Source organism: Leopardus geoffroyi, chromosome B2 (assembly GCF_018350155.1).
Source record: "Leopardus geoffroyi isolate Oge1 chromosome B2, O.geoffroyi_Oge1_pat1.0, whole genome shotgun sequence".
NCBI lineage: Eukaryota > Metazoa > Chordata > Mammalia > Carnivora > Felidae > Leopardus > Leopardus geoffroyi.
The window spans coordinates 42,676,525-42,695,117 of NC_059332.1; positions in this window are offsets into that span (position 1 = coordinate 42,676,525).

Below are 18,593 nucleotides of genomic sequence, written 5' to 3' on the forward strand. Positions count from 1 at the left end.
TAATTGCGTAGTGCCAGAGCTCCTTCTGAGGTTGAAGAGATGTTTCTGGAAAGGGCAGGGCAACAAAGTCATAGCCTTGCCACTCCTTGAGATGAGGACCCTGCGTCACTAGTGGGGCAGATTCTGGCCCAAGTAATGGGAAGGAAGTTATTGTATTAACAGTTGTGACAAAGACAGAAATAAGCCAAGTTTTAGAGGAAGGACTGATAGAAATCACCATAGATCTGAAACTCCAATCACAACATTGGCTGACTCCATCTGACTCTATATGTTCATTCAGATGTGTCTTGGGCAGAGAACACTAGAACTCACCCAAGAGGTAACCAGAGGATGTCTGCTAGTTTAGGCAGCATTTTCTCCTTACGGAGTTTTCTTCCTTCCTTCTTCCTCATGAGACTTTTGTTTCTCAGACCTCTATTAACACTCCACCTCTTTACCAATGGTTTTGCAGACTTTGGAGATCAGATGGATACTCTGGCTTTGGTCTTATTTAATCACTGTCACTCTTTAGACTTTCAGACACCTGACAACTTAAGTTCACCAGGGGCTAGCATTGTGGGTTTCTGCTTTTTGTAACACACACACACACACACACACACACACACACACAGAGGCAGTCATCTCCCAAAAGTTTTCAAGACAGGCACTGAGTGTAGTAGTCAAGAGAAGCCTCTGGGTGCCATGACCATTCAGCGGGATGGGGAACAGTCTTTCCAAGAAATCATGCTGGAACAACGGGATATCCAATGCAAAAGAATAAAGGTGGATTTCTATCTCATACCATATCAAGACCTAAATATAAAACCCCAAACTCTAAGACTGTTAGAACAAAATGTAGGAGCAAGTCTTCCTGACCTTGTACTGGGGAAGTCCTTAGATACTCCATCAGATGCACAAGCGACAGAAGAAAACAATTGATAGTTTGGACCTCACAAAAATGAAAACTTTTGTGCTTCAAAGGATACCATCAAGAAGGTGAAAAGATGACCCACAGGCTGGCAGCAAATCATTTACCTGTAAGGTGCTTGTATTCAGGAGATATAAAAAATTCCTACAACTCAACAATAATAAGACAATCATTTTCTTAATAGCCAAAAGCATTTGAATAGATGCTTCTCCAAAGAAAATATATGTACAAATAGCCAATAGGTATGTAAAAAGATGCCCAACATCGTTAGTCATTAGTGAAATGCAAATCAGAACCACAATGAGATACCACTTCACATTCGCGAGGATGGCTATCATCAAAACAGTGGGAAATGACAAGTGTTGGTGAGGATGTGGAGGAACTGGGCCCTCCTTACACTGCTGATGGGAAGGTAAAATGGTGCAGTCACTTTGGGAAATAGTTTGGCAGTTCCTCAAAGAGTTCAACATAGAGTAAGCATGTGACTCAGCAATTTCACATCTGGGTGTACCCAAGAGAAAAGAAAACTTGGGTATGTGCAAAAACCTGCAAACAAACGTTCACAGCAATGTTATTCGTAACAGCCAAGAAATGGGAACAACTCAAATGCCCATCAGTTGACGAATGGGTAAACAAAAGTGGTATATCTGTACGATGAGATATCATTTGGTTATAAAAAAGACACGGAGTACTGATGCATGGTACAACACAGATAGATCTTGAAAACATTATGCTAAGTGCAAAAGCCAGGCACATATATCGTAGGCTTCCATTCATACGAAATACCCTGAACTAGTTAATCCATAGAGACAGAATGTCGATTAGAGCTGCCAGGGCCTGGGAGAAGGAGGGGGTGGGAATTAGGAATGTCTGCTGAGGAGTATAGGGTTTCTTTTTGAGGCGATGAAAATGTTTCAGAATTAGTGATGATAGTCGCATAACTCTGTGAATACACTAAAAACCCACCGCACTGTATACTTTAAGAAGGTTAGCTGTATGGTCTGAGAATTATATTTCCTTTTTTGTAATTTTTAAATTTTTCAAAATTTACATCCAAATTAGTTAGCATCTAGTGCAACAATGATTTCAGGAGTAGATTCCTTAGTGCCCCTTACCCATTTAGCCCATCCTGCCTCCCACAACCCCTCCCGTAACCCTCAGCTTGTTATCCATATTTATGAGTCTCTTCTGTTTTGTCCCCCTCCCTGTTTTTATATTATTTTTGTTTCCCTTCCCTTATGTTCATCTGTTTTGTCTCTTAAAGTCCTCATATGAATGAAGTCATATGATATTTGTCTCTTTCTGACTGACTAATTTCCCTTAGCGTAATACCCTCCAGTTCCATCCATGTAGTTGCAAATGGCAAGATTTCATTCTTTTTCATTGCCGAGTAATACTCCATTGTATATACACCACATCTTCTTTATCCATTCATCCATAAATGGACATTTGGGCCCTTTCCATAATTTGGCTGTTGTTGATAGTGCTGCTATAAACATTGGGGAACATGTGTCCCTTCGAAACAGCACACCTGTACCCCGTGGATACATGCCTAGTAGTGCAATTGCTGGGTCATAGGGTAGTTCTATTTTTAGGTTTTTGAGGAACCTCCATACTGTTTTCCAGAGTGGCTACACCAGCTTGCATTGCCAGAGAGTTATATTTCAATAAAGCTGTTTAAAAAAGAAAGGGAGGGGGCGCCCGGGTGGCTCAGTTGGTTAAACATATGACTTCAGCTCAGGTCATGATCTCATGGTTCATGGGTTTGAGCCCCACATCGGGATCTCTGCTGTCATCGCGGACTCTGCTTCGGATCCTCTGTCTCTCTCTCTCTCTGCCCCTTCCCCACTCATGTGCTCACGTGTGCTCTCTCTCTCAAAAATAAATAAACATTTAAAAAATAAAAGAGAGAGGGAGGTCAGTCTCTGGAGCCCGACTGAGTTCAAACCCCAGCTCTTCTGATTACATGTGTGATTTGGGGCTAGTCATTTACTCACTCTGTGCCTCAGTTTCCTCATGTGTAAAATGAAGATAACAGTAGTACCTGTCTCATAGGGTTGTGAGGATTACATGAATTAAGAGAATGGATCCTGGCAAGAACAAGCACTCCATAAGAGTTACCTTCTTTTTTTAAGAAATTATTGGTGACCTATGTCATTATGTACAACGATCCAGCCATCTGTACACAAATCAAGGGCCAAAGAAGCCTTGTCAGTAGGGAGGGCCTGGTCCATGGTGATGTCCACAAGCAGGACCGTGGCTTGGAGGTCAGGGTAGCTCCCACACTGAAAGAATCACTCATGAAACTTGCAGAGCACTTAGTACACCCAAACATACATAAATACAGAGTCTGGCTCAAGCTTTTTGGCCAGAGTCCATTGAGAGTTATGAATCCCTCTTTGAACAATGGCAGCTATTATTAAAATCTAGAGACTTTGAGTTGGATGCTTTCTCTAGCCCAGACACTGATTCAGAGCTGCAACATTCTAAATAGCAAGGCTAGAAATTGATGCTGTTTTTGAGCTGATTTATTGAGAGGTTTCTTGATTTGGGTCAGGTTCCTGCAACATTTGGAAAGTGACGACTATAGCATCATTATTTCCCCCAAATGACCAAAATTATAGCCGGTAACTTGAGGCCAGTAAATTTCCCTGCAGCAGATGTTAAACTCTTTTAAAAGATGATTAACAATGGGAGACTTGGCTCTATGGCAGAGCAACCAATCGGGTGGCGTTGCTGAAGTCAACGTGTGAGGTAAGGGGCACATCCAGAGCCTCACGGCATGCTGGGGAGCCCCGGCTGGAGACTGTAAGAGCCCACATGTTGTGATGTAAATCAAGCCTGTGGTCCTGGGTGGCTGGACATGTGGTGCTGTGACAAGAGACCTAGCGTGGTGTTGGATCTTGGGTGTTGGGAGACTGGGGCTTGGGGCTTGCTTCTGCCAGCCGTGTGACTCAGGGCAAGTTCTTTCCTTTCTCTGGGATATGGTTTCCCCATCCTTTAGAATAAGGAGGGACCACAGTCAGTGGTCTCTAAGGTATTTTGTGAATGTTAGACTGATTTGTTCTATTACTTGAGAAGAATGCAGATACATCATTTGTTAATCTCCAAAGAATCTATGATTTTTAGGTGAAACAACCACAAAAGAACCACAACCACAAAAGAAAGTACAGCAATGAAAAGGCATGAGGCTGGATCCAGAGAGGCCATCCCTGGGAATCCCAAACCAGGTCTCTGGGACCAGACATAAATATTTCCTGGTTGAGGACAGGACTCCATCAGAGTCCTCCATACGAAAGGCTATGCAGCTTTTGTTCATCTTTCCGGCAGTAAAGTTCTCCACACGTTCATCTCTCCTCCCTTTCCTGAAGGTTTGTCATCCACTCATGAGGTTTGTGAACCAACTATTCAACATATACACTTACACATACGCACATGTACACGTGTGTGTACATAATTGTTGGGTGGAGTTGAATGGTGTTCTAATGACCTCCAATGAGGGTGTCTTGGGACTCCTTCTCCATCCATTCTGATCTCTCCAAATACGCTCCCAGCTTGAGGTCACTGACGATTGGAAAGGCACCATTGAGATTCTTTAAAAAAGTCCCAGGTGGTCTCCCCCCCCCCTCCCACTAAGGGGAAATGGCCCAGATCATGCATCTCATACTGCTTCAGCCTTGGGACTTTGGAGAGTAGAACTTGAGTTATTCCAAGCTTTTCCCCCCCATATGTAAGACTCAACACAGCAAATCCCTTGAAGAATCAAGTATGCATTCATTCCATAAATATTTATTGAGCACTTACTAAGGGTCAAGTTTGACACTAGCTCTGGAGATACAGTGCTGGACCATGAGAAGGAAAGAGCTTAGAATGTTTTAGGAGATAAAAGAAGGTCAGTGTGAGGAGAGACTTGGTCCCTTCACTCAGGCCACTATAATGAAATACCACGGAGTGGGTGGATTATAAACAACACACATTTATTTCTCAGAATTCTAGAGACTGAGAGTCCAAGATCAGGGTGTCAGCATGGTTGGGAGAGGGTCCTCTTTTGGGCCACAAACTTCTCGTTGTGTCCTCACATGGTGGAAAAGCTAGGGAGCTCTGTGGGGTCTCTTTTATAAGAGCTCTAATCCCATTCATGAGGGCTCCTCCAAAGGATACCATCCCATTTGGCATTAGGATTTCAACGTATGAATTTGGGGGGACACCAACATTCCAGTCACAGCAAGGAGCAAAGTAAGTGAGTGGAGATCCTGCTGGAAAGGCAGGCAGGGATCAGGTCTTGCAGGGTCTAGGTGACCCAAGAAGTCAATTTGTTCATCCACAGTCCTGAGGGAAGTGGAACACAGAGAGACATGGCTGAGGGAAGCCATGAGGAGTGGGGGTAACCAAATCAGATCTATCAGATTGAATGCTTAAGTTATTTTTAAACACACAAAAAATTAGCTTGTTAATGAAATGGATTATTGAGCATACATGAGAAATATCTGGAGCAGAAAACAGAGCATAGGCTTTAGATTCCAGCCTGAATTTGAATCTGGGCTCTGCTTATTGCTGGGTGACTTTGGGCAGGCTATCTAACTTCTCTGACTTGGGTTTCTGTCATTTGTACAACGAAGGCAGTAGTACCTATCTCATGGGCCTCGTAGGAGATGATACGTGAGGTCATGCTGGCACAATTTACAGTTCCTGGCACATAATTGGTACTCTCCCCCCCAACTAAGCTCCACTCTACCATATGGACACCTACATATTATGGTTCACAGTTGCAAGCAACAGAATCTATTCTGGCTAGTTTAAGCAGAAAAGGATTGTATTAAGAGATGGTGACAAACTCCCAGACTTGTTGGAATAATTGCAGAAACATTCAAGACTAAGGCTCCAAGAGCACTCACAGCCATGCTGCAGAACTGACCCTGTCTGGAAGCTGCTTCCCTCACAGATGACCTAGAATTACCACTTCACATCTGCCATCACTTATACCAGTAAGAATGGAAATCCCTGAACCACTGAAGTTTCTGACACTTGCCTGGTGGCCCATTTATTCTAGGGAACACTCTGTTCCCCAAGTAATAAAGGCCTAGAGACCCCCTGCTGTCTCTAGTCACACAAACTTGAGCTACCACTGTTTTCTCTTCTCAAGCTGGGTTATCTGATTCTCCACAAGCTCACTTTGGGATGGCATATTCTCTAATAAAAAAAAATTATTTTGTGTACAATTGATCGATGTCAGTCTGTGTCAGAACTCCTAATAATTTTTTTTCTTTTTTCTAGCCTCTAGCAGGGAACAAAGATTAATTGTGCCATTTGGGCTTTTCCTTCAAGCAGCTGCTCTCTCTCTCTCTCCCCCATTTCCACACAGGTCTTCTGTTTCTCATTCTTTGTTTTTCTGTCTTTTCTTCATTGCTTTAAAACCAAACAAAATCACAGACTTTTTTAAAGTTTATTTTATTTATTTAGAGAAAGAGAGAGAGATTGAGAAAGAGAGAGAGAGAGACAGAGAGCAAGCACATGCATGGGAGGGGCAGAGAGAGAGAGATAGAGAGAGAGAGAGAGAGAATCCCAAGCAGACTGTATGCTGTCACAGCACAGAGCCTGATGCAGGGTTCAATCTCATGAATCATGAGACCATGATCTGAGCTGAAATCAAGAGTTGAGGCCTAATGGACTGAGCCACCCAGGTGCTGCCTAGACTTATTTTTTGAGAAAACTTTGAGATCGTGAACTCCAACCCAACAGACAGCTCAGAGTGGGGCTGTGGCTCGTCTGAGATCACTCAGCCAACTGAAGATCCTTGTGACCTGAGAAGGTAGAATCAGGGGCTCTGGAGTCTTATTTCAGCCCAGCCACTAACACAAGATGAGAACCCTTGACAGGGCACTTCCTGTTCTAGTTAGGACTCTAGGCTGTAAGTGACAGAAACTCAACTGAAACCAACCTTGGCCAGAAGGGACTTTAATTGCTCATGCACTCTGGAAATGCAGGAGTGGGTTGGGGGGAGGTAGCAACTACTGACTTGAAGTCACCAGAAGTCTCTCTGTGGCTTTTCTCTACTTTCTCCTACCTCACTTGGGATTTCTTCACATGGTGGGGGCATGGCTGCTGCCTGCTCATGACTCACATTTTCCAGATTTATCACTGAAATGGAAAAGGCATGCGACCCACCCTTTGGACCAACCATTGAAACCAACCAACTGTGATTAGCTGAGTTTGACAGACAGCTATGGCTAGGGTCATGGAGTCACAAAAATGTGAAGGGAGAGAAAGAAGATTCAGGTCCTCTGAAGAAGGACTCTCCATGGTCATGTCTGTGCACCCCCATCAGCTTCTTCTCCATGATTTGTGTGGCCTCCACTTTATCTCTGCAGGTTTGCTCTTCTCATCCTTCTGTATGGTACTATGGAAGGAAAACAGGTCTAAAGTGGAACAAATGAAATGTGCTTGAAGAGAGATTCCCCGATACCAGTTTCCTAGGAAGAAGAACATGCTAACGCCCACTGTCCAATGGATACAAGCCAATTCATACTTATCACCCAAGAGGGCAGGATTCTGAGGGAGTGAGACATAGGGCCGGTTATTTTTATGGTGGGACAAGAAGTTGGAGTGATAGTCTTTGGGTGAGGGGTGGGGTACTGTGTTTTCCTGCCAGCAGTCCCAAAATTCTGATCCACTTCTTGGTCAAACTCATTAAATTATTTGTTCTGGTTTGACGACAGGCTCTTTTAGGAAATAGTAGCGTTTGTTGTCTCCACCATGACCCTCAGGCTTTGGCCTGAGAGTCTTTTGTTTTTATTATTGTTGTTGTTTAAAGCTTGCTCATGAAAGCATAGCTTCAGGGCCCTGAAGTGATGTTGCTGCATTACTATAGACCTAATCCTTGAGTACTTTTCAGGTTTAAGGAAAGGGCTTTGTTTGACTAAATCTTCTGAATAGCTGACTGACTTATAGGGAAATGGTTTTGTGTGAAATTTTAGGGATGAAATCACGCTAGAACATATCAGCCCTTATCCCATGTCAGTAAGAGGAGTGTGATGGCAAGGGGCAGCTCTGGAAGCAGCAAGTCAGAAGTCAGGTATAAAGCCATTTGCTCGCTCTGAATTCATCTTTTTTTTTGAAAGAGAGAGAGAGACAGAGACAGAGAGAGAGAGAGAGAGAGAGAGAGAGAGAGAATCTTAAGCAGGCTCCACACTCAGTGCAGAGCCTGAGGCAGAGCTTGATCCCACCGCCCTGGGATCATGACCTGAGCTGAAATCAAGAGTTGGACACTCTACCGACTTAGCCACCCAGGCACCTCTGAAATTCATCTTTTGTTTATAATCTGATCCAACCATGTCTGCCTTTGTCATCTTCTCTATGACTTCTTGACTACTTTGGAAAAGGTAAAATTTTCTTATCATATTAGTCACTAGCCACGAGGAGTTCACTCTTTTCGGGAGTTCTGTGCTGCTCCTAAGGTGCTACACCTACCACTCTAGCTTTGTCCTGGATTTATTTTCACAGCTGACTAATGAGGGGTGACTGTTCCTGCATGTGAAGAGCCAAGGTCAAGACTCTACTGAATCCCGATTTGCTGAAATCTGACGGTGACCTGATTTCATGTCAATCAGTCATCCTCACACATTCAAGACAGTGCATTGTGGGGCAACAGCTCCAGAGGGGAAGCAAATTTGTGCTTAATTTATCTTTCTCATAGTATAGAGAAGTTTCTCATTGTTCTATGCAAATAAACAAAAATGTCTGGCTCAATAGATTCTGCTCTTGGATATTGCCCCAAACACAATATATCTCCTTGAAAGAAGACAAAAATGTAAAGGATATCTACACAGTGTGGTCCATGCACCCATTCTTTGTGAATGATGTGGAAATGCTGTGTGTGATGGCTGGATGGTCCCTGCACCCATTCTGGGAGATCTGGGACCTGGTTTACGGAGGCTTGAAGTTTGCGGTGGGTGCTTTGCTCATGCATTTGCCTTCTTCACTTTGCAGAAGGTGTGGCCTCTGATAGTGAGCACAATCAATTCTTTGTTTCATAAGTGACTCAGAGATAGAATTGTGAACATAAATAATCATTTAAAGGAATTGTTGAATTTGGGCTAAAAGTGAACTGATCCCAGGGTTTATTCTGGAAGCTGAGCTTTTAAAGAAAGTGCAGATGATTTCTCTCTGGGAGTGTAGACTTATGATCTCAAGTTCTGGCCACCTGCCATTTTATTATACAGAAACGTTGGAATGGGTGGGGGAGGGGAGAATTCGGAGTAAGTTGTTGTAGAACTAGAAGTATAGACAAAAGGTGGTGTAGACATGACTCAGACCAGCCGTAAAGATGTGCTGACAATACCAGACTCCTTGCGCATGGCCCTTCCCTGACTTCCTACCCTTGGTTCATTGGGGGATGCTGCATTTCAAAATTTACTGGCTGAATATACTACATTGTTCTTCTGAACCCCAAATACCCACTGAAAAGAACTTCCTTTAGAAAAATCAAAAAGAAAGGGGTCCTCACATTCCACTCAAGGCCGTCTAAGCCCTAATCACAGCACTGTCATGAATAAGGAGGTGCGTTATTGCCCCGGGACCAGACATAAACAAAGCTAGGCTTTCATTTCTCCATTGGGCAGAGGGGAGATGGCCTCATGTGAGTAAGCTCCGCTCCATGTGTTTTGTGGCACATGGTACATTACTCTGCTGTGCTGTTGGGGGAGGAGAGGGCTACCCTGCATGGTCATATATAACTGGAGGAGCTCTAATGTGCCATCCCACTGTCCCGATTTCTTCCCATCACACAGATCTGTTGAGTTCTCCCCATCCAGACTGGCCTCCTCTCTGTTCATCTGAATACCGAGCAGATAAACATCTACTAACATAAACAATACTAAGGCTCCACTATGGAGACTTCCTGCACTCCTCAGTTCCTTGCATCTATTTTTTCTGATATTGTTTGCATTTCCAGACTTCTTCTGGTTAGTATTTGACTGATGTATCTTTTTCTACCTTTTTTTTTTACTTTCAACCTTTCTGTGCCATCATGTTTTCGGTGTGTCTTTTATAAGAAGCCTATAGTTGGTATTTTAAAAATTCCTATCTGATAATCCCTGTCTTTTAAGTGATCAGTTTAGTCTTTTTACACTTACTGTGATTGCAGACATATTTGGGCTTATTTCTGTCACTTTACTTTGTACTTCTATTTGTCTTGCTTTTTCTTTCTTCTCCTTTCTTACTCCTTCATTTTGGATTAAGTTTGTTTTCTTATTCCATTATCCCCATCCTCTCACTAATTTGTGTGTGATACATGCCTTCTTTTCTTTCATTGAAATTTCATGATGCATATTAAACAAATTTTAAGTTAATCAATTTAATCCCCTTCCCAAATAATACAAGAAACTTGTAAGACATTAACTTTTTGCGCACACCTTTCAGACTTATATGCTTTTTTTTTAATGACGGGATCTTTAAAAAAAATTTTTAGTGTTTATGTATTTTTGAGAGAGACACAGAGTGTGAGTGGAGGAGGCGCAAAGAGAGAGGGAGACACAGAATCTGAAGCAGGCTCCAGGTTCTGAGCTGTCAGCACAGAGCCCAGTGAGGGTCCCGAACCCATGAACCGCGAGATCAGGACCCAAACTGAAATCAGACACTTGACTGAGCCACCAAGGCACCCCCAAACTTACATGCTTTTATGTTCAGTATTTAGTTCTATCTTTTTTAAATCCCAAAATAGATGTCATAATTTGTATATATAAAATGTTTGGTTGGATTTACATAAATATGTATTAATCTCTTTGTTCATCAATCCTTTTTGCATCTTAGACCTTCTAGCTGCAATCATTTTTCTTCTTAAAGTATATTCTTTAGAAGTTGTTACTATTATTTTTTTTACTACTGGCTTGTTGGGTTTGCTCTTTTCATTTCATAAAATGTCTTATGTCACCCAAGTTCTATTTTTTAAAAATGTTTATTTATTTATTTTGAGAAGAGAGAAAATGGGGGAGGGGCAGAGAGAGGGGGGAGAGAGAGAATCCCAAGCAGGCTCCCAGAGCCTGATGTGGGGCTCGATCTCACAAACTGTGAGACCATGACCCGAACTGAAGTCAAGAGTTGGATGCTTAATGAATTGAGCCACCCAGGTGCCCCTCACCCAATTTCTAAAAGATAATCTTTTTCAGGTACGCAAATGTAGGTCAGCACAGATTTTCTCCCAGCATTTTGAAGATGGTTGCCATATTTGCCCTTGAGAATGCTGTTTTCTAAGTCTTATGCCCTTTCTTGGATGATCGGTCTTTTCTCAGGCTGCTTCCATATCTTCTCTGTATTGTCGGTGTTTTGTAGTTTACTATCATATATCCAGGTGTATGTGTGTGTGTGTGTGTGTGTGTGTGTGTGTGTGTGTTTAAATACTTTTGATATCTTTTGTGCTTCTTGTATCTGTACCTGATTTTTTACCAGTTCTAAAGAAAGAGAGGCCATTAGCTTTTTGATAATTGCCTCTTCTCCATCTCCATTTTTCTTTCCTTCTGTAACTCTGATTAGAAATGTTAGCCCTCCTCATTCTATCTTCCACATCTCTAAATGTCTCTGGTCTCCATTGGCCTTCCTCTGCTCTGCAGTCCTATACAGCTTCTAGTTATACTACGACATTGAATGCAGGAATCATTTTTTTTGCCATTCCTTGTTCTAGCTCTGTCTCCCTAACTAGACTGGAAGCCCCTTGAGGACAGCGCATGTGCTTCGTGTGACACTTGTAGTCCCACGCCACTTGGCTCAGTGATATAGTAAGTGCTCAATAAATACTTCATCCATACCGGCCCATTATTTCATGCTCCCAAACTGCACCCCACCTGAGGAGTACACAGGTGACCTCTCAGGAGCCAGACAAATGCACTGGACCAGGACACTCCCATTCTTCCTCTATAAGTCCTTGGAGGGTGTAACTGCTCTCTTCCACTGGCCTCAGCTGACTTCCTTGGACTGTACCTTTTACCTCCTTCAGCCCAGGGACTCACCTGCAGTACTGGAACTCACTTCTTGTTTTTCTCTGTCTGGTCTTTTCATGCCATTCCTGTTTGCCACCCACAGTCTAGAAATACAATTTCAAGGTCAGACCTTGAAAATATTTGGGAATGAGTGCTGCTTCTAAACGGCAATTTAGAATTTGACACCTGCCTCCCCTGACAGTGTGATCCTGGGCTGTGAGCCTTAGTTTCTTTACCTATAAAATGGGAATGATGTAGTGGTAAAAAAAAAAAAAAATTGAGATAGTGAGTGTGAAAGTGCTTTCCAAATGTTGGGCACCGTTGTTGTCTGCAAAACAATATTAAATGATGGCCATTAGACACAGGAAACACAGAAAATAATCTGTATACTAGCTGAATAAAATAAAGTTAAACTATATTATTCTGACTTTTAAAAGATTATTTTAAAAAAAACTATCAATCTGACTTCATTGAAAAAGTGCTGCAAGGAAAAACAACAGTTTTGTTTTTCCTGCGAAATAAAAATAATTAAAAAAGGGAATTGAGAGGTTTATTTAAAACTCTGAGCACCTTGAACCTATTTGAAACCCTGTGTCCCCTTTAAATCAAGTTGCTCCTGAGTTAATAGGTAAGATTACGGCCAGGAAGAGTAGGCTAAAGGGAAATAGGGGAGCGGATTTAAAACATAAAAATTGTCAGGCTTTGGAACTTCAGGAATGCTGACTCCCATCTCCTCCCAGCACCCTGCCCCGTAGGCTTTGGAGAGGCCACCACACTTGCAAGGATCCTCTTTGCTGCAAACCGCTTGAAATCAAAGTCACGTGCCAGCTTCGCCCCTCCACCCTGTGACCTCCCTCCAGCTCGGCAACCCAGTTCCTGTTCCCTGGGGTCCGGGGACCCTGGAATCTTGAAGCCCCTTGTAAGAAGCAGCTTCATCCTTGAACACTCTAGTGGCAGCAGAGAAGAGTCATAGTCACGACAGTCGATGCCCCTTGTTGTCTTCTCCTCCTTCTTTTTTTTAAACGAGTCATTGTTACAGACGTGAGGTCATTTCTTCTCTACCACCCAGTGCTCTGTGAGGTGAACAGGACAGACCAAATTCCCATCTCATAGGTGAGAAAACTGAGGCCTGCTCCAAGTCACAGGGCTTTTAAGTGGCTGATGTGGAATGGCATCGCTGGTTTCCAGTATTCTCCCAAGACTGGGTGGGGCTGGGCCAGTGACAGCACCACCGCACATGAGAAATGGTCTGGAGACCAGGGGCTTGCCAGCAGTTTTAAAAAGGTGTGTAAGATGGGGCGCCTGGGTGGCGTAGTCGGTTAAGCGTCCGACTTCAGCCAGGTCACGATCTCGCGGTCCGTGAGTTCGAGCCCCGCGTCGGGCTCTGGGCTGATGGCTCAGAGCCTGGAGCCTGTTTCCGATTCTGTGTCTCCCTCTCTCGCTGCCCCTCTCCCGTTCATGCTCTGTCTCTCTCTGTCCCAAAAATAAATAAACGTTGAAAAAAATTAAAAAAAAAAAAATAAAGCCTCTGCTTTAAAAAAAAAAAAGGTGTGTAAGAGAGGCCGGCTGTACATCCCATTTCATCAGTAAGAACACTAAGGCCCCCTTATCCACGGGTGTACCCCCAGGGGCACATTTTCAAACCTGAGTTTTGTGACTTTTCTTCCACACTCAGAGTGCATTTAGTGTTATGGATTCAGAGTCTTTTAAAAAGTGGAAAATCTGTATTTGATGCTTTTATTAACTAGAGGAATTACAGTTGACCCTTGAACCACGTGGGACTGCTTACATGTGGATTTTTTACAGTATGGTACTATAAGTATATTTTTTCTTCCTTGTGAGTTTCTTAACAACATTTCTTTTTCTGTGGCTTCCTTTATTGTGAGAATACAGCGTATAATCATATAATATACAATATATGTGTTAATCGACTGTTTATGTTACCAATAAGGCTTCCAGTCAACAGTAGGCTATTAGTAGCTATGTTTTTGGAGAGTCACAAGATATACATCGATTTTTGACTGCTCAGGAGGTCGGCACTCTTAACTCTTGTGTTCTTCAAGGTCAACTGTTAATTTGCAGTGAAACTCAAGCTTTTGGTCACTGAACTCTCTCCAAAGTATTTGTACATCCTCTGTCTTATTTGGTCCAGACACCCCAATGCTGAGCATGCCAATTAGCCGGGACCCCATCTCCATGGAAGCTGATGTTCCTTGGCTATTTCCACAAGCTCTCTCATTTCACAGATGGAGAAGTGGAGCCATAGAAAACAACTTTCCTAAACAGAGTTGACCCAGAAGCAAAGTTGCTCCCTTATCGCTCTAAATCACCCACACATTGTGCCTCCTGACTCTCTTGGGAGAAACATAGTTCATGGAAAGATCCCGGCTTTGGGATTCAGGAGACCTGGGTTCAAGTCCTACTGTTGATGCTAGTAGCTAGCTGAGTGACCTTGGGCTGGTCACCTTCCTTCCTCTAAGCCACTTACTTCCCTTATCAATAAAATAGGGGGAGATAGTACCCGCTTCAAAGAGTTTCTGAGCATATATAAGGTGATGGTGCCAAAGTCAATGTTTGTCGCGTAGAGTGTGCTCGATAAACATTAGCTGAATTGGAATCCTTCTAGGAATTATTTTCCTTATCAGTAAAAGAAGGATGGTAATCTCTGCCTGCCTTCTCCACAGGCTCATTAAGTGTCCAGATGAGATGTGGATGTAAGAAAACTTTCAGAAATAATGTTAGTGTGGCAATTATGAGAACTTTATAACTGTGTGGAGGTTGCTGATATTTTTTTTGCAAGTAGGAAACTAGGCACGTCTTGGCTTTTGCTCATGCCCCTCTCAAAACTGGGAGGTATGACCAGCCCCAAGGAGGGATTTGCTGGTGTCAGCACAGAATGTAGAAATGGGGTCAGACATGGAAGCCTGGCATCATGGATAAGTGCCCAAAGAGAGGCATAAGGAGGCAAGAGAGTTCATATTCTTCCTGTCAGGGAGGGCTCACAGAAGGGCATCTGGACAGGTGGGTTAAAAACTGGGTTACATGGAAATAGAGGGTAACACCAAATGGGCATAGGCAGGGAGATAAGTAGGCATGGCCAATGCAGGAGAGAGAGTGAGTCCTTGGCCAGAGCAAAGGGTTGGGGAGAATGGAATTTATCAGAAAGTGCCCAGACCAAGAGTCCAGCCTTAGACCACCAACAGAATGGACTAGAAGGTTCTGGAGTGTGACAGGAAGAAAGATTCTACTCGATCCTTTGTGGTGGGGGGAGGGAGCCCAGATCAGAGCTTTAGGAGGCGTCTTTGCTAAGGGTGGGACCCAGGAAGACATCCACCTGAAACAGGCGGATGGATTTTCCCCTATAATTATTACTCTTAATGATTAGGTTCAATAATATTTGTGTCCAATGATAGTGAGATCCAATAATTTTAGTTGCTAACATTTATAGAACGTTTTGCATGTGCCAGGCACTGTGTGAGCAGTTGTATTAACTTCTTAGGGCCGCGTAGGAAGTACCACCAAGTGAGTGGTTTAAAACAACAGAAATGTACTCTCTCATAGTTCTGGAGACTCCGTCCAAAGGCTCTAGGGGAGAATCCTCTTTTGCTTCTTCCAGCTTCTATGGCTCTAAGTGTTCCATGGACTGTGGCTGCATCCTTCCAGTCTCTGCCTCTGTCTTCTCATGGGTTTCTCCTCCACGTGTTTCTTGTAAAGACACTTGTCAGTAGATTTCGGGTCCACTCAGGCACTCCAGGATGATCTCATCTTGAGACCCTTTGCTTAATTTCACGGGCAAAGACCCATTTTCCAAAAAAATTCATGTTCACAGATCCTGGAGATCAGTGCATAGGGATATATTTTTGGGGGGCCACCATTCAAACCATACATGATGTCATTTCATCCTCAAAGGGTGGTGACACTGGCGGGTAAGCAATCTCATTATCCTGGTTTTATACACGAGGAAACCGAGGCTCAGGGAGGCCGAGTGACTTGCTCAACGTCATAAGGCCAGTAAGTGGCATAACTGGGTATGAATCCCAGGGGTCTGGCTCAGGGCTGTGTGTACTCCTAACCATCATGCTATTCTGCCTCTTAGTGATATTTGAGAGAGACATCACTCTCACAGACAAAGACACCAAGAATTTGGAACCCTTCTGTGGCAGGTGGAGCGGGCGGGGGGCGGGGGGGTGTTCAAAAGGCGTGAAAGTGTGGTCAGGGAGACAGGGCTCTGATAAGTGGAGAACAGACGCAGCTAGGCAGGAGGACAGCCAACAAGACTGAGTGTGTGTGTGTGTGTGTGTGTGTGTGTGGAGGCTGCGTGGGAGCCCAGGTCCTCTGGAGCCGTGAGATCTCTCTGGTGTTACGTGGGTTCCTGGGTTATGTTATCTTCTCTTCATCTACCCCACATGGCAGGCGTGGACTCGTAGAAACTGGGGAAAGGGAAGAGGAGCCATGGGGTCACAGGGGAGTAGGGAAAGAGGTCAGCAGCCATGAGAGCAGTGACTCGGAGAATGGACACCTCCCAGGAGTCTCTGGGTCTTGAGGTCAAAGCTGCTTCCCCACATTTGTGGGGGATGAGTCTGGAACCACTTCATTTGGCTGTTACAGGGGGACCAGGGTGGCCTGTGCTCCAGGAGGTGGGAGAGGGTCACCTGGGACACGGAGGAGGACGTGTCTCCCTCCGTGGCTAACAGAAGGCACCCCCGCCCCTGGAAGCATGGTGAGGAGGTGCCCACAGGAGAGGAAGCAGCCCCTCACAGCTGCGCATTCTGGGGGCAGCAAGCAGCTGCAGGGAGCCCCAGGGAGGACAGGAGGACGCCTTTCTCCACCCGGTTTTTCTTCCTCCCCAGTGGTATTCTGGGAGGGAGGGGATGTGAGGACTGGGGTCGGGTCAAGGGAGGGCATAGTTTGCCTTGGTTTTCTCCCCTTCCTCTCTCTGACATGCTGTTTTCCTGTTTTTCATCCTCACTGCCGTGGTGGCTCAACCTAGAAAAGTGATCTTCACAGAGAAAGGCCTAGAGAAGGGCCTGGTCCCCTCCCAAACCTCTCCCGGCTCCCCTGGCTGGGTTCTCGCTGAGGGCTGCACGACGAGGCCGCCCCTCATGAGGGTCCCCTGGAATTTTGTGGGAAAGAGCAAACGAGACGAGCTGCTATTCAGCCACTTGTGGACCACATGGTCCTACACAAATGCCAAGTGACCGGGTGCCTCCAACCACTGGATGCCTGGCGCAGTCACCCAGGAAGTTAGAGCAGACTGTGGCTGAGGAAATCAGAAGTCAAAGGTCAAAGAGACCCCAGCTGCTTCTTCCCATGCTGGTCCCCACAGTGAGGCCTGTGACCCGGTTCCCGGTGCCACACACCTTCACTCAGCTCTCCTCCCCGGCAGTGCCTGACCTCAGGTGGAGCAAATGAAGGGGCTTGTCCAGGCCCGACCCTGAAGCGCGAGTCTTGGCTGCTGCCCAGTCTGTCCAGACCTCAGCGAGGCTGCCCCGGCTGCTGTGGGCGGAGGTGGAAGGAAAGCAGGTGAGGAGTCAACGTCCTACGCGTTAGCAAGAGGGGGCAAATAGGAGATTTCTTTGGGCTTCCCCATTATGAGCATTGCATTTGCTTGTGACGGCTGCCTCAGGCTCAGGACGGAGAAGGTGGCAAAGCACAAGGCCTGGTGGGGCATCGTGATGAGGTGACGGTGAAACCAGGGCAGAGACGTGCTCCCCAGGTATTATTCCACGTGCTCCTGGGTATTGTTCCCAACCTCTCGTGCGGTGAAGGAGGAGTCAGGACTGGTTCTGGAGAGGCGACCCTGAGCAGAACGATGGCTGTCCCTTCTGGGCTGAGGCAGTCATAGCCGGTGTCCCCCTTCCATGCCCCGCTCCTCCTGTTCCGGCAACCCTGGAGACCACGTGGTCCAGATGGGTCAACGGCAAGATGGGGGAAGGCTGCCCAACCCACACTGGAATTTTCCCTGGTGGGAAATAAGCTTGTAAGTGTACCGAGCCCCTGAACTTTGGAGGTTTCCTGTGGGACAGCTAGCGTTAATTACTTTGATGAATACACCCCCTCATATCAACACAGCCCCTTCGGTTAGATACCACCTGCTTTTCATAACAACCCACAACAGCCTCTCTTCTTAGGAGTGAATCGTAGCAGTGACTTGCCCAAGGTCACGCAGCTAGAAAAGGAGCTTATGGGACTGTTGGAAGTTAAGCAGAAATACAGAGGGGGCAGTAACAGCGAAACAAAGAGGATGCCCTTCCCTTGGTTTAGAGAGCCAGGTAGGAGGCCAGGTGGAGATAGGGGTAGAAGAAAGAAAGAATACTTCCAGGAGGCTGTTGGCTCCTTTTCCCCTCTATACCCTTAACCTCATGGCCTGTGCAGTTGCAGGCAAGGGGGTGTCCTGTGTGAGGCCCCCTAGCACCAGGGAGGTAGAACCACGGAAGTGTGTCTTTGGGGACTCACGTGCCCGGATGCAGGTGTTCTCTGGATAGGAGCACCAGGGGCAATAAAACCACTGAGACTTTGCCCAAAACTAAAGGAGCAGAATGGAGATGTCCAATGAGCACCGTGCCCCAAAGCTGCCCCTCGTGTTGACCAGGTTGTCATTGCTCAACACGCTTTGGGGCCTCTCTTTGGGGTGTGCCCGTTTGCTAGCCACATCCTTTGTAACTAAGCCACTGAAGTCCTGCTTCTGTTTTTTTCTTTCTGTAATTTTTTTTTAA